At 33.6% G+C, this 16,863-nt stretch overlaps 1 protein-coding gene across 11 annotated transcripts in view; it reads left to right on the top strand.

Annotated features, from left to right (window-relative positions):
- ZBTB20 (zinc finger and BTB domain containing 20) overlaps positions 1-16,863 on the top strand; it is a 797,562-nt gene that overhangs the window by 26,513 nt on the left and 754,186 nt on the right. For 5 of the 11 annotated variants that reach the window (XM_032406588.1, XM_032406587.1, XM_032406584.1 and 2 more), the window contains exon 1: positions 15,467-15,686. The exons of the other annotated variants lie outside the window; for them this stretch is intronic. The gene's annotated coding sequence lies outside the window, so the exon portion shown is untranslated. Of the gene's footprint in view, positions 1-15,466; positions 15,687-16,863 lie in introns of those variants that run through there. 11 annotated transcript variants of the gene reach the window in all.

The raw sequence follows: 16,863 nt of genomic DNA, 5'->3' as shown, positions 1-16,863 counted from the left end.
ACTGTTAAATAAGAAATTGACACTTGGGTAAAGTAGAAATAAACACAAGCCAAGATTTATTAAATGCTTACTATGTGCCTGGCATTGAGCTTATTGAATTTAGCCTCCAAGGGTTTATATTTAGAATTAGTCTGCTGGATTTAAATCCTGGTTTAGTGTATTAGTCAAGGGACCTTGGACCTTGGACCTCACTTTTTTCATCTATAAAAGGGATAATAATAGTACTTACTTATAGGGTTTTGTGATTATTAAATGAGATATATCAAATGTTTAACATAGTGTTCATTATACGGTAAAATGTTTGATAAAGGTTGCTTATTACCAATATTTGTAATATTTCATTTAATCATTACAAAAACCTTGTGCTATAGTTACTTTTATTTCCCCCAATTTAAAGAAGAGGACAAAAGGCTTAATGAAATTAAGGGATTTGTCTAAAGTAGTAGGGCCAAGATTTTAACTTAAGCAGTCAGAATCCAAAACCCACATACCTTTAATTTTTATGCTCTATTTCCTCCTAATAAGCAAGAAACAGATACAAGGGAATGTAAGGGCTTAAAAAATTGAGTCTTTAAGTGTAGTTTTGAGAGTCTGAAGTCATCCAAGTGATTAATCAGCTGTTCTTTCAGAGTTTGTTGGGTGAAATGGTGATCTTGTTTTAATGGCCCACCCAATTTAGACATAGCTATTTTTCCAATATTATTTTGTGGGTTTTTTTTTTTTTTTTGATGAGTAGGTAATAAGTTATTTTATAACTATAAAAATAATATATGTACTACATAGAAAGTATTGAAAATATAGAAAAGTGTATAGAAAAAAGTGTATGATTTCAGTACTCAGAGACAACAGCTTTTTAAAAAAGATTATGTGTACTTTTTACTATTTTAATTTTTTCTCCAGCTTTAATAAGCTATGATTGACAAAAAAAATCGTGTATATTTAGGTTGTACAACATGATTTTTTTTAAAGAGGTACAATATGATGATTTAATATATATATATGATGAAATGATAACGACAACCAAGGTAATTAACATACCTATCACCTCACATAGTTACCTTTTTCTTTTTTCCTTCGTGGTGAGAACACTTAAGATGTACTTTCTTAGTGAATTACAAATGTACAATACAGTATTATTAACTCTAATCACTATTCTGTACATTTTCTATCCCCAGAACTTATTCATCTTACAGTATCATTTAGAAAGAAATATGTTGATTACTGAGGAAATTTAGTGTATTACTGAAAAATATAAAATTACACTCTAAATTTTTTTTTTTTAAAGATTTTATTTATTTATTTGACAGAGAGAGACACAGCGAGAGAGGGAACACAAGCAGGGGGAGTGGGAGAGGGAGAAGCAGACTCCCTGTGGAGCAGGGAGCTCGATGTGGGGCTCGATCCCACCTGGGATCATGACCTGAGCCGAAGGCAGACGCTTAACAACTGAGCCACCCAGGCGCCCCTACACTCTAAATTTTATATGAAAGTCATTCTCCACCATGAACAACCAGACTAGCTATTACAAGTTTTCATATGGGTGTATATTCATTAATTCACTGTTTTTTCATAAAAAGCTATTTTCTAGGAAAGTGTTACAAAAAAAAGTGCTGCAAAAATATTTGGCTGTACCACTAGAACTGTACCACTAGTGATAATAATGTGATCATGTCCTTACTGCACTTTGGGCCTAGGTAAATATTTTAATAATATGTATTATCATTAGATTTAACTTTCTTAGTATAAAACATTCTTTTTGTTAGTTCTGGCTAGGACATTTTTTTTTTTTTTTTTTTTTAGTAATTGGGTAACCAGGCTTGATGGAATGATAGGTGAAAGTTCAATTTGTAACTTACTACATGCAAGATCTTATATGAATTATTTACTCTCTTTGAAGCTCAATTTATTACTGTACAAAATTAGGATAATGTCAAATTACTTCATACGGTAGCAGTGAAAATTAAATTCAATACTTGATGTGAAGAAATGTTTTAAGCTGTTATATGATAAACAAATAAATATAAATTGTTGATGTGAATCATTGCTAGTTAGAAGAGATCCATAGTACCAAAAAAAAAAAAAAAATTGAGAACCTCTGGTTTAGGAATAAAAGGAGGAAATGGATTATCATTTAATGAATTTTCACTAGAGGTCAAACACTTTATATCTGTTTTTATTGAATATTTTTGCTCAATTTTTCCTAATGAGGAAACTGAAATTCAAGGAAAATGAGTAAATTATTTCAGGTCAGAACTAGTGAACGTGGAAGCTTGATTCAAACCCAGGCTTGTTTGACTTTAAAGCCCATGTTCTTTCTACCCAAACACCCTGCCTTCTGTACACTTAGAGATGGAGTGTACCATTCATGAATAATTAAGAGAAAGATGAAAAGCTAATCTTTCAGGTTCTCATTAAGATACAGTGATGCCTTACATTTATTATTCCCTCCTTTACTTTCTCTAAATATTTCAAAATGATTTGCTTATTTTTTCTTTATAACAGCACTATGAATTGGGTAGAAAACTTTGTGAGATTTCATATGTGATTAAGTATATCACCGGCAGGTTTTTCTCTATCTCAGGTCACTTATCTGGAAAAAAAAAAAAAGTCATGAAGAACATTAATGGTTTATAATGCATTTCACAAATGAATAAAATACTTTACAAAAAATGAAAATTCTTAATTTTAGTTAAGCAAATGGTGTATTTCATGTCTTTTAATTGATTTTTTAGTAATACCTAGGCAGTCATGATTTCAAATTCAGTGATGAGAATTGCCTGCTTTATACAGAAAATATCTCCATGAAAATCAACATTTAAACATTTCTTATCCTCTGGGGAGGGTTTGAGAAATGGAAAGTTCCATGTAGTTTGAGTAATCAAAGTGGTGTAGGTTACACAGAAGAGTTAAATAAAGGGGTAAGATCACAGAAACCAAACTGCATTCAACTTTTAAGTCAGCTTTTCATAGTGTAGCTTATTTTGTTGCAAGTGCATTCTCTTGTATAGAACATTAGGCATATTCATGGTCTAATATAAATATAGAAACACATTTCAAAATCCAAGTAGAAATTACTTTTGGATTATCAATATCTTACTTTACATCTATTTGTACAAATAATCGAGGGTTATTGTATTTTCAAAAGCTCTGGAGAGTTATCCTTACTGCAAAGGTATAATGGAGGATGTATAAAAACAATAGCACGTTTTGCAATGCATGTACAGTTAATTGATCATTCCTGTCAGTAATGGAGTTGCCCGAATTTTTACAAACAATAAACAGCAAGTTATGGTGGCACCCTATGTACATTTATTCAACAACATTTATTTAATTATTGAGCACTTAATATATTCAAAGCATTCTATTTTGCACTCTATTAAGATAGAAGGATGGCTACAACATAACTTTGCCTCCAGGAAATTTGAAATTTTATAGAAGAGATAAGCATGTAAACAACTAACTCTATTTGCCCTAATAAATATTCTTGATTTTATACAATTAATGTTTCTCTTTCCTGGGGAATAGAACTAATTTTTTATCAAGTGTTCATTTTGTATAGACACTGTACTCAAGAATTAATGCATTCAGTGGGCTTTGAATAATGCCTTCCACTTTGTAGGTTCCCAACAAATACTCTCTCTTCTTATCAGTCTAATATAATCATCAAAACAATTCTATGAGATAGCTATTCTTATTCTCATTTTATAGATGAACTATACAAAGACATGGATAAGTAACTTGTTTAAGGATACATAGCCAGTAAGTATTGTTCAGATCTGAGTCCAATGCCCATACTGTAGAACAATGGTCTCTAAAATAGTGGGCATGTGCCCTAGGAAATATGCAAGAGGACATATTAGGGTTTGAGAAGATATCAAAACTTTTATGGATATTTTTTATTTAACAAAACAAAGGTTAAAGTTTACTAATGTTTAGTTAAAGTTTACTAATGTTTAGTATGTAAGTTGTTGCTGGCAATGTCAAAGTATCATTCACATGCATCGTATGTTATACAAAGCATCCTGAAGGGCGAGTGGAAGTTGATTTGCTCTAAGATTTGAGGGTACTGAATTTTATTTGTGCCTTGTTATGAGGAGTCACAGATTAAACTATCCAGTTTTGACTAACTCTTACAAAACAGACAACTGACTGAAAAAGTAGAATAAAGATAGAATAATAGTCAAGCTTATTTGAACAAGAATATCTGTAATACATATTATGAACATGTTGTCAGGTATATTACAAAGTAAAGACAATGATGATTTAATCATATTTGACAGTAAGTCAGCCAAAAATAATGATAAAGAAGTCTATTTGAAATGTGGATTTATATTCACTCTCATTAAGGATGAACCTCACCCCTATTGTGTGATGTGCCTTGAGCCAAAGTGGCTGAAGTAATGCATAAAAAATAAGGGGCAACAAACTATATCACATTTATTTGTCAGCAAATGCTGTTAGAAGATGCATAGAAAACAATGCTGAAGATTTTAAAAAGTAAGTCTTTGAACAAGACTTACTGAAATGAAACTTACTTAAATGAAAGTATCGATATTTCTAATATTTCAACCAATGGTATTTGTTAGGCTGTATTTCACTAATACAAAGAACTAAATTTTTATGAATCACTAGAAGGGTTACTGGGGGAAATACCTGTTAGGCATCAAAATACTCTTTAAGTAAAATAATGCATTCTGAAAAAACTATGTTAACATAGTTTTGGAGTGTTGGAGTGGTTCGCTTGGGTAGAATGGAAAAGATTTCTGGGTAAGATTAGAGGGGTACTTCTACACATGAAATTCATTTGCTCATGATTTATGAGCAGGCTATTTTAGCAAATCAGTTGAAGTCAAAAGTATACACAAGTGCTGTGGGATGTCATTGATGTGGTTAAATTCTTTTTAACAAACGCTTTATAATCTAGTAGAAAACAGAATCAAATATGGAAGATTCTTAAAATTTTAGTAGAAGTTTTACAGTACTTTATAATAAGAGAATGGCCATGAATGGAGTTTCACTGGTTATTCAGTGGCAGAGTATTGAGAAGCAATATGAAATCTGTGGCAGTTATGCATTTTTCTTTTACAGAATGACAAGAGTTCTAATTTTGCTGACCTTTTCTGTCAGACAGGTGGCTGACAATACTATGCTCTCTAACATAAATTTTTGGAAAAAAAAGAAACATACTTGATCACTTTTTTTTTTTTAAAGTAGTGATACTAACAATGAGTGAGAAGGTAACTACTTTTTAAAAGACCCAGGGTATGGGGAGAACATTTTCATATTGAATGTTTGTAGTTATTTTCATTATAATGTGATTTTGTTGCCAAAACCAATGTAATTGTAAAACTCTAGTTTCTGCATAGTTGAAAGACTGTATAAAAATAGTATCTGAATACTTTTTAAAACTTGGAATAGAGGGGCGCCTGGGTGGCTCAGTTGGTTAAGCGACTGCCTTCGGCTCAGGTCATGATCCCAGAGTCCCGGGATCGAGTCCCACATCGGGCTCCCTGCTCAGCGGGGAGCCTGCTTCTCCCTCTGACCCTCCCCCCTTTCATGCTCTCTCTCTCTCAGATAAATAAATAAAATCTTAAAAAAACAAAAACAAAACTTGGAATAGAATTTTATAACTTGTTTCAAAATCTTCCAAATGAAACCTTTAAATAGACTTTAAAATTATTTTGTTAAAAAATTTAAAAAATACTGCATATATCTTTTAGTTTATAAGAACAACTGATTGACATCAGGAAAGATGAAAATTTACTAGACAAAGTTCAAGAAAATCTTTTATGTAATTGGTGGTTGGTATTGCAAATTGAGTATTGTGATTTAATAAGCGCAGCCAATGATGCTCTTCTTCCACCTGGAACTACTATTTTGTGAGGCTTTTCTCCCACCATGACGGCCATTACAGCAGGTATCACAATAACCTGAATGTAGTAACAGATTTTCAAATGACTATTTCACATGTAAAACCGACAAAAATATAAAGAATGGTAAATATTTAACCAAATTACTCTAAAATTTTATTTTTTAATGAGGGCAAAAATGTTTTAAAACTGCTAATAAATACAATGAAATTAAAACTTATTTATAAATATCATTTATTTCTTTAACCCAAAGAATTGGTTACAAATGTGTTGGAAACTCTGGTGGAAGGGAAAGAAGAATATCTGCAGAAAGCAAGGGCAAGTTTTGTCACCCAGAGCTGATAAGCACGGTGCTGCTGCGGCAGCTGGAGCACCGCTGCTGTAGCTGTTGGAATCACCATTGCCACTGCTTTGCAGGAAGCCAGGCACCTGCCCTCCTCCCCCCATGGCAAGAGCCCAGCAGCCCACAGTTCCACCGATGCTGTTGGCCTTGCCAGGGCTGTTAGCTACTGTTCTGCAACTGCAGTACCATTGCTGCCCTCAGCAGTCCTAAGTGCCAGATCCCAAGAGCTCTGTGCTGCAGTGGCTGCTGGAACCCCATTGCTGAGATTGCTAGTGCCAAAAGCAGAAGGAGGGGGAGGAAAAAAGGTCTCTCTGATCTTTTGCCAGTGCTTCTCATTCTGTCAAAGCAATGTGGGAAATGTGGTTTTCAGGTTCCACCACAGAAGAGTATGGAAGGGGTGGGAGTGGAGTTGAGAACCAACAGATAGATAAGTGATCTTTGTAGACTTCAAAATATTTTTAATGATGGGATATAGAATTTTTCAAAATTGGAGAATCCATTGCTCTAGAGTGTAGCAGTAGTAAAACTACATCTTCAAATTTTATTAACTTTTTTTAGAAGATGGATTCTGGTTTGTTATCTAAAGCTAGGCTTGTTACTCAGGAAGTAAACACTGGCACTGTATCATTTATTTACAGCCAGTATCTGTCTTGATTAGTTACAGTGACGTTTCTTACTGGTCTATGCCCATGCCTTATCAGCTATAAATATTTTGTATGTCACCCACAACTTCGTAAAATCTGCTCTGATTTATTATTTCTATATATTTATTAATTTAAATTTTAAAACAATAGTAACAGTGAAAATGTAGCACCTGGAAGACTTCAGAATTTGCTTCATTTATAATATCTAATATCATATTTCATAATATCATTTTATTGTAAAATATATTTTAATATCTGATTAAACTGCTAAAACACAAATTACTTAATGGCACACTGAATTAATGCATTTATTGGTGGATAGAGTTTAGGTGAAGCTTAATTATTTTAGGCAAAAACCACATGAATTTTATTAAAATAGTAGCTCAGAGTAGTTTTCAGTTTATTTCAATTGCAGACTTCTAGATATGACATCCTAAGAAGTGTGTACTTGAGTCCCAGACCATTAAATTTCTAAAATGAACTGCATAATGATGATTCATTTCTTTCATAGCCCTTTTCATAATTAATACAGATTTAATTATGGGTAGTGTTCTTCTTATTGATTACTAATAAAACTATTTCCTCAACTGGTGAGGTACTTCTTTTATGTTCATATCCTACATAGGTTTAACAGATGTTGGGAGTATTTATTTGTGTTGCAAAAGGTCCCATTATTACATTTCAAGTGCCATAATGTCATCAGTTTGAAACAGAGTAGGACATCTTAATTTAATTTAGTGATAAGTCTAAATTTATGGGTTTTCAACATGAAATAGAATTTTTTGATAATTTTATAATTTTGAAATACCTAATGTAATTGTTAAAATAAAATTTAATTTCATATAACTCATTTTAAAATTGCTTTTTTTTTTTAAAGATTTTATTTATTTATTTGAGAGAGAGAATGAGATAGAGAGAGCATGAGAGGGGGAGGGTCAGAGGGAGAAGCAGACTCCCTGCTGAGCAGGGAGCCCGATGCGGGACTCGATCCCAGGACTCCAGGATCATGACCTGAACCGAAGGCTGTCGCTTAACCAACTGAGCCACCCAGGCGCCCCTCATTTTAAAATTTCTATAAGAATCCTGTAAAATATTATGCATTCTGATTGATCTATTTATATATATACTATGATTCAGATACTTGTGTATTTGTTCTTAATAGAGATTAAAAAGGTTGAGATTTTATGTGGATTCTTTTCCAAAAACTTGATATGTCCTTATATGTTTAAAAGGTTATGGTTGTAAACCTACAAGTTATTGGGGCTAAATGGGCTTTCTTAAATAAAAATAAGATATACTGTTTCTACCCATTTTGAATCATCCCTATGGCCTTTTGCCTCAGAGGAGTTAGCAGGCTGTTATCATGCTGACTCTATTATTAATAACTGGCTTCAATATTACTGGACAGATTGTTATTAATGTTTCCAACCCTTTAATCAAACTGGTTCATGGTATGTTTCTTTCGTCACTTTTGAAAGTTGTTTATATGCTGCTTTTCTTCATTATCCTTTCTTTAAATTTTACTTTGAGACAGTTAATATGCTTTTTCTCAAATATATGTGAAATATGTATTGAAATTATCTGGGGAATCCATATGCTCTCAAACCTGTTTCCCATCATTAGTCTTTTTTCAAAATTTCTTCCTAATCTCACCAGTTTATTATTCTAGAAAATTTTTAGAGTAATTTTGTCAAGCCCCTCCCTCAATCCCTCACTAATTCCATTTGGATTGATTTTAGGCCTGACTTGTACCACACTATCAGATATGAGACTTTGGGGCTCGTTGTCCTCATTTATAAATGAAAACATTAATATTACCTTTCTTACAAGGCTGTTGGGAGGATTAAATGACATAGTACATGTAGCACTAAGCACAGTTCTTGACACATGTAGTAGTGGTAACTTTTAAGAATGAATCTTTACAAATAGTAGTAGCAGCTTTTGTAGATAGGAAGAATATGTAGACTGAGTTTCACATGTAGAATCACCAAGCAGAACAATGGGGATCTCACCAATTTGCTGGACAAATAACAGCCGTAGCAATTAAGATGCCTCTTTTATGTTATCGTCTATGTGACTTTTATTTTTCCTATAGAATACACTCCATAGTTTCTGTTTTTTTTTCCTTGGGTATTGAATATAACCTGTACATATGAATAAATTATTATGTAAGTGTTGAAACTTTAAAGACAGTTGCCAGCACTGTCCTAGATTGTTTAGGAGAGAGGACTGAGCAGAGAGCAGGAAGAGTTCATGTAGTATACATGTCTAAAACATTTTTCTAGAGCCAGGGAGATATTATGAATGACATTTTTATGTTTTTTAATCCTTCAAAATTTATTGTGTCATGAAAGTACTCTCTTCCCCTATGTTTCTGAAGATATTCATATCATTTAAGATCAGTTTATGGAGGTACTAACAACAATGAAATTACAACAAAACTGTAATTCAGACATTAATCTATATGCTTCTTCCCCATATGACCATATTTCTTCTGTATATTTGTGGAAAAAAGTGATTGACTCATATCCATATCTGAATAATTCTGTGTTAAAGATATCATTCTCCATTTATTGGCCACTATTCGCAGTGCCACTGGTCACTCCTTGGAACTCCTGTCTCTCCCATTAAGAAGCTTCTATGTTTACCAGTGCTACAGTGTATGGGTGAATTTATGGCATACCTTCATTTTCCATCTTGTACTCCTCATTACACTACTAAACAAAGTTGTACAATATATCAAGCTTTCCAGAAGATTTGAAGAGAAGAAGATTTGCATCGCAAAAATATAAATGTCTTAGAAGTTAATATTAGGCATCACTCTCTAAAAAAAAAAAAATCTTTTGGCCACCTTGACATTGGGAATTTCTCACTACCCACCTTTGTTTCTTGTCATTCTCCTCTCTTCCTCCTCCTCTCTCATCTCTGTGCTCCCCTACCTTCAAATTGTTACTAATTTCTTATGCAGCACACTTTGACCCCACAAGAACAATTATTCAGGTCCCGCTTTCTGTACCTAACCAGCTTACCAAGGTATTTTTCTTCAAACGGGACAGTTCCTCTCCTATGAGGAATTTTAGGGCCAACTTCTGACTTGAACACTTTTCGATAAAAGTGAAAGAAATAATGGGTACATGAAATGTGAAGGCAAGCTGAATTTTCTTCTCAGAGATAATGCGAATTAAAATTCTATTTATAGGGCAATACCTTTTTTTCCCCAACATTTTATTACGAAATTTTTCATACATAGAGAAAAGTTGAAAATATTACTTTTTGTCTTTTATAACCATTTTTTTTCACAAGATCTTAAAGTAAGAATATGCTTTATATGTAATTTAAAAAATTTTAAATGCTATTTAGAGGTTTATATCATCCTTAGGACTCAAATTTATTGAAGTTTTTAATTAACCAAGGTTTATAGATTCCATGTATTATTGCTTGGTTTTTTCATTTGTTCATTCATTCCTTTCATTCCTTTATTTATTCATTTAAGAAAACTCTGTTGAGCTTTAACTATGTTTCAAGTATTCTTCCAGATAGTAGGCTGTCATAGCTTAATAAGCAGAATCCCTGTTCTGGTGGGTCTCTCAATCCAGTGGCAATGGGAGGCATATTAAAGGACAGATGACTTTGGATAGTACTGCAAAGGGCATGATAAAGGTACTCCCAGTGATGTAGTTTTCATGTAATGTTTTTGTTGTTGTTGTTTAAAACTTAAATATTTGTTGACTAGAATTGAAATGCATTTCTTTCTATGTAAGGATCATACTACTGGCCTACTATTGGCAAATTATGATTTATCTACAATATCTTCTGGTTTTTCTTGGGATTAATGGAATACAATTTTAAAATGGATGAGCAAAATTAAAGATTATCTTTTTTTAAACATGTTTGAGAATAATCTATTGTCAACAGGGTTACAAGATTATAGAGAGATGTTTGGTAAAGGGGACTCGGGGATCTGTTCCTGATTCATCTAATTATGCTGCATAGAATTGACTTTATGATGGTGGCCTCAATGACAAAGTCAGTACTTAGCATAGCACTTACTCATTTTGGCCCATTAACCCCAGTCTCTGCTTTTCACCCATGTACTAGGGCTAAAACTCCTGTTCTGTCCTTCATTGCAGCATGACTCTTTTTTTTTTTTTTTAACTACTCCCCCTCTTTCTTTTGGAAATGTTCTTATGAACAATCTTAAACTATTTCAACATTTTTTCCTGCTTAGCCTCACACGATATAAAAACATTAATGGTGCCTGAAAAAGGACTTGGCAAAAGTATATTTGGGATAGTGGTAAATGCTTTTGAAATTGGTTGACTTTTTTTCTTTCCAAATTAAAAAAAAAAAAGTTTCACCTTTCATGTACTTTTGGAAGTATTCATTTGCCAAAGTACTCTATAACTCTAAAATTAATGAAATTTTATGCTCCAGGTTAATAGCTATCACTGATTTCCACAATCATTTAAGAATTTCATGTACTGTGTATTTGTAGAAGACACTTTACTAGGCACATTGGAGGCAGTGGATAAAGTATACTCATTGGGTCTATAAACCACACTGCTAGAGAATAAACTATTTGTCTCCAGTCTAACCTCAGTACCTCCCCCTGCTCCACATTTGTCTCCAGTCTATCCTCAGGACTGTTCCATGTGCTCATGCATACACACACACATCTTCCATAAGCCACATATTGAATTTAGATATTTATATTTATTTTGTTGGATTTCATTTTTAGCTTTCTGAGGGAGAAGCACAAAGTTAAAGGCACTGCATTACATGGCATATCACATTATGGAGTGGCAAGATTGTTTGCTTACACTAATATTGTTTACATGCCTGTCTCCCACCAGCCTGTGGAGTCTTCAAAAGCAGAAACTAAATCATAACGTTTTATCTTCACTTTTCACCCCCAAGTTTCATGAATGGCACATAATGGGCACACAATCTATGTTTAGGTAATGCACAAAGATCAGAGCAAGGGCAAATTCTTTCTTGCAGAATGAGTCATTAGTATCAAAGTGTTCAGAATATATCTCTAAATAATTCAAAGTTAAAACCAAGTGTATAAAATCAAATGATGGTATTATTCAGCATCTCTTACAAATCATTTATAATTGAATCCTTGCTTTTTCCATGCTTTTCTCAGGCTGTTGGGAAACAGGATATTTTTTATTGTATTTTATTTTTTATTTATTTAGTTCTTTAAACAATTATTTGCATTAGTACTAGATATTCGATACTTGAACTAAGGAACCTTTAAGGACTATGTAGGTTTTTTTTTTAAAAAAAATTTATTTGTTTTTTAAACACAGGACATTTAAACGAATAATCTATGGCAACTATATATTATGCAAGTAGGCTTTATACATTGCTAGCACTATTGATTATAGCTTGTTTTTCAGTTCAAGCAAGTGGAAGCACATATTTATGGAAATTTGGAAACAAAGGTGATTGAGTAGAGTATGTAAACTTTTAAATAGAATTGCTGGACTCTTAAACCAAATGTATTGAGAACTCTGTAAATTAGAAGAGCAAATTTGCACTATACCGTATTAGTGAGCGAGGTATGAGAAATCATCAGGATGTGTTGGGTTTGACTCATAAGCATAGAATCTTATGGATAGATGGGGTCCTAGCTGTCATTAGATACTGGGAGAGAATAGGGTGCAGGGATTAAGCACGTGAACTCTAAACCAGACAGGCTGGTTTCAAATCCTATTACTGCTATGCTGTATGACCTCAGGCAAATCACTTAACCTCTCTGTTTCTTTACCTGAAAGTGTCACTAAAACTAATCTCTACCTCATAGGGTCACTAAGATTTAATGAGTTAATAAATGAAAAGTACTTTGAAGAGGGCCTGGCAAATAGTAAGCACCTAAGCATTAGCTATCATCATCATAATTATTATGTTATCCACTTCAGTTCTTTCCTTTTAAATTTAATTTTATTATTTTTTATATGAAGAAATGGAAACTGAGGATGGTTACATGGCTTGTACAGGGTATACAAACTACTTGTGGCAATGCTGAGACCGAAACCAGTTTTTAACTCCCACTAGGATCTTTCTACCGGATGAAATTGCCCCACGGCATATCAACATACAAAACCACTTAATTTAATAACTATAACTTCCAGAGTCTGATAGTCAATTAGGATTATTGTTTCACATGGTGCTATGGTTAATTCAATACATGGGACTCCTGTCCCAGCAAGAAGAGTGTATCTTGAACTCCAGAAAGTACTAAGAATGTACCACTTACTGTGCTTGGAATCTAGTAAAGTGTGCAGATATAGAGAAAGCGTTGAGGTGTTGTGCATTTTTCACTAAGCCAAAATGTTTGTTTTTCTTTTTTAAATTCAACTAGCTAGTTGTTCTTTAGAAAAGGTGAATAGCTTTCACAGTCCTTTACATTCCTTTTGACTCCTGCTGGTAGAACTCAAATAATGTCTTCTTATTCTCTTGGGTTAAAACAAAACGAAACAAAACAAAAATACCTAGAACCTTATTTTAAAAAATCAGGACATAGTAATATCTAATTTGAATCAGTCTGTCAAAATGTGAGGCTTGTGTGCTTTTTTAAGTGGCATTTTTCTTCAAACATTTGAATAAAGCTTTAGACAAACAATAGGGCAATAGTAGAAAAACAGAACTGCCAGGCTGAGCAGTAAGGGGGGCAAGATGCATGCTGGTACCTCAGGCACACTAAGTGTATTTTAGAAAGGTTTTTCTTAAGACATGTGACCAAAAGCACATCCCTTTTACTTTATTACATCCCCTTTCCGGTGTATCTGTCCCCTCTTTATTAAGCAGCCACCCTTGAGAGGGGCAGAGCACTATTGCAGCACCTGAGAATTGGAATTAGTGGTTTATAATGAGAGTAGAGGGCTGGACTCTTGGTTTCCTACTAAAATTTTCCCAGGACAGTTTGTGCAATGTGTGGCTAGACATCATCTTTTAATTTCTGTGCTATAGGTTATCTACTCTTAAAATAGCTAAAACAATACTGATCTTTGTTCTGAGCATGACCCAAGATTTAACTGATTTTCTAAAAGATTTTTGTGAATCAGGTGAAGGTATAGTTGATCCGTAAGTTATATTTTGAAGTAATTAAGTTATATTTTATTAGCTGAAAACTGGCTTTTAAGGGAAAGAATTGATGCTTATATAATACAGTAGTTTTGTTTATGCAAAGGAACACATTCTAATATTTGAAGTATGGTAAAACACTAAACCATATAAAAAGGATGATTTTACAATTGATATACTTAATATACAATTAATTATTGTGTCCAGATTCAGGGTTTGAATGGGTCAGATGCATTCACAGTTTTCATTTTTATGTAAATTTTCTTTAGAATATTTAACCTCTATTGTGATGTTCCTAAGTCCCATCTAAATGACACACAGCCAAACTGTACAGAAATATTTTAAGGAAGGTCTTTGTCTAGCCAAGCAGAGTCTAATTTTAAAAAATTGGGGGACAAGAAGAGCTTGAAACTTGTTCTGTTTTCTGATGTTTGTAATTCCATAGCTGCAAATATATCACTTATGGGAGAGAAAGGCACCTGGGAGTGGGGAAAAGGGGTGGGGATCATGTGATGTGGTGGGGAGTATAATACCAGCATTATTTTGGTTCTAGCAAATGAAAAAAATGGTTAGAGGTATCAGACAAAGAAAAACAGGTTTTTTTTTTTTTCCTTTTAAGGCAGGTTTATTTAGAAGCATTGATTAATTTTATTTTCCCCTCCTAATAAAAGAACAAGGGGTTTTTGCTATGGTTTCAGACCCATATTCTCTGAAATCTTGTCCTGCTTATGATAGAAGCTCCTTATGGGATTTATTTTTGTTGTTGTAACGTTATCTACTATATGTATTGCACCTGTTCATACAGAGTACATTGCATTGTACAGATAGATATTTGTACAGATAGATGCTTCAAATAAGAAACCAATCTGTCTCTTCTAGAGTACTAGTCTATTAGTTACTTAATTAAACTTAATTCTGTTTTTGTCTGCAATTTTGCGTATGGTCTTGATTTATTTACTGAGGAATGATTTCTTTGCAGTTATCAGTTTTGTCTGAGATCAGTTTTCCTATTGTATGGAGTCTTTCTTTCAGAGCCTCCTTTAAGACTGCCTCTGACTTTAAAATCATTACTAGGCTTTTGTCAGAGCAGATTTGTTGACACTCTCTCACATTAAAAAAAAAAAATTTAAAAGATTGCACAAATAAGCTATGCATTTCACTATTTCCTGCTAATATGCAAAAATGTATTTATGATAATTACATGTACTGTGTGCCAGAACTGAAACAATACATTCCTCATAATGGAGCATAAATAAAGAAGGTGGAGCCAGCTGCTCTTAAACTGTTTATTTGCAAGCAGTAATGATATAGAGAATATACCTTTTTCACTCTGTTAGTCTGGCAATACTGAACCTGTTGCTGCATTAGACGAGTTGCATTTTGCTGGATAGGGGAAGGAGGGCTGTCTGCTGTCTGGTAGGAGGGCTTTGTCTGTGCCTTTCTCTCTCTGTTTCTTTCTGTTTTTCTTTCTCCTCCTCTTCTCTCTCTCTCTCTCTCACTCGCTTGCTCTGTCTCTGTCTCTCTCTCCCTCTTTGCCCCCCCCTTCCTCCCTCTCTCTTGCTCTCTCTCTCTCTTCCCGTCTCTGTGGTTTGTAAGGTAGGTTGCAGTGTGTGTATATACACAACATCAAGAGCAGGAAAATGGACTCATTAGGGAGGCAGGCAGTCATTACCACTCACACTGTACTTCCAGGGAGACACCGATTATGAGAAGAGAAACTCAGCGCTGGGGAAGAAGGTAGGGCAGACAACTTTCATAAAAAAAAAAATCCTGCTTCCTCAATCCCCCCCTCTACCTATCATCTCCTTTAGCCCCCAATGCTTTTATTCTTCCTTTCCTTGAATTTTAATTTCCAGATTTAAGTTTGACAGAGCTGTTGCTAGCTTAAAATTTGGAACATTTATAGGAGGCCTACCCTCTACTAATTTTCTTCATACTTATTTAAGGGTGTGCCCTTGTGATTCAGTTTAATTACTTTAAAAATAATTGCAAACAAACCTATTTTTCTCACTAAAGTACCAAATAAATCAGTATCTTTCACTCTTTTATAACAGACCCCTCCGTATGTTTGTTAGTCTCTTTGCTTTTCTTGTCTGTTTATTCAATTCCATCTGTCTGTCTATATATCATGTTGTCCTTATTTATTGCTAACTGGGTTTTGTTAGTTATGTGCCAATGAGTTTTAGCTGCAGTGCCAGTGCGGGTATTACTAAAGTGAGACTCTTGTTCTTTGTTTTACATTGAAGTTTAAAGTCCATATTTACAGTTTAAATCTTGAAGCAGGTTGAATACTTTTTGCCAGCATATTTATTTGATGGCATTGGCTATAAGGTGAGGGTTAGTCACTGAGGGTGGGTAAGAATCTAGTAATTATTTTTATCATCACACATTCTTCTATATTACATCTGGGGGGTGTATTTTGAAAGGAACAAGGTACTCTGTTTTGTAACTTTTATTTTGCAGATGGACTTTTGCATTTATAGGGACATCACTGGGATTAGTAAGAATGCAAACTTTCTTAACAGTTTTTATCCTAGGACAGTTTCTTTTTAGTATGTTACTGTTTATTTATGCTTGGGGAGGGAGAGGTGGGGGCTGGTCATCTTTTTATGAAGTGGAAGCTATGAAGTGTATCAGGCCATCTTATGTAACAACTGCAAGTATTCATTTAACATTTTGGGGACTATAAATAATGCATTTGTTATTTCAAACATAGTTCTGAGGTGCTTTGTTTTTCCTTTATTTTTTTCTTTTTTATGGTGGGAAAAGTTGCATTTCACAACTAGCTGACATTGTTGAACAGTTTTCCCATAACACTGTTCTTCGAAATTCAAAGGAGTAGTTAAATAGGTCCATTTGAAATGGACTCTTAATGGAGTTTTATTCAGATTTGTCTGAAAGTAAAACTGCCATT

Source organism: Phoca vitulina, unplaced genomic scaffold (genome assembly GCF_004348235.1).
Source record: "Phoca vitulina isolate PV1807 unplaced genomic scaffold, GSC_HSeal_1.0 scaffold8, whole genome shotgun sequence".
In the NCBI taxonomy this organism is placed as follows: Eukaryota; Metazoa; Chordata; class Mammalia; order Carnivora; family Phocidae; genus Phoca; species Phoca vitulina.
This window is presented reverse-complemented; position numbering and strand designations above follow the sequence as displayed.